The sequence below is a fragment of the Geospiza fortis genome, unplaced genomic scaffold (genome assembly GCF_000277835.1).
Source record: "Geospiza fortis unplaced genomic scaffold, GeoFor_1.0 scaffold4, whole genome shotgun sequence".
NCBI lineage: Eukaryota > Metazoa > Chordata > Aves > Passeriformes > Thraupidae > Geospiza > Geospiza fortis.
The window spans coordinates 603,965-604,237 of record NW_005054475.1 but is presented as its reverse complement, the minus strand read 5'-3'; positions in this window follow the sequence as shown (position 1 = coordinate 604,237).

Here is a 273-nt window from a genome sequence, read left to right as displayed (position 1 = left end):
CCCCGCCCCCCCCCGCCACAGCCCCACCACCCCGTGCTGCTGGTAGATGCTCTTGAAAGCGCCGGAGATGCTCTGAGGGAAGAGAGGAAATTGGGGAAAATGGGAAAAACGGGAATGGTGCGTCCCCACCTGGCAAAATATCCCACCCCCGCTGGTCCTTGGTGGCACGAAGCCACTATTGGCTTTGGAGAGATCTCAGGGGGTCTGAGTTCTCCGGATTCGGTATCGCAGCCCCACGTGCCTGTCACACCCCCTCTGTTCTCGCACTGTTAT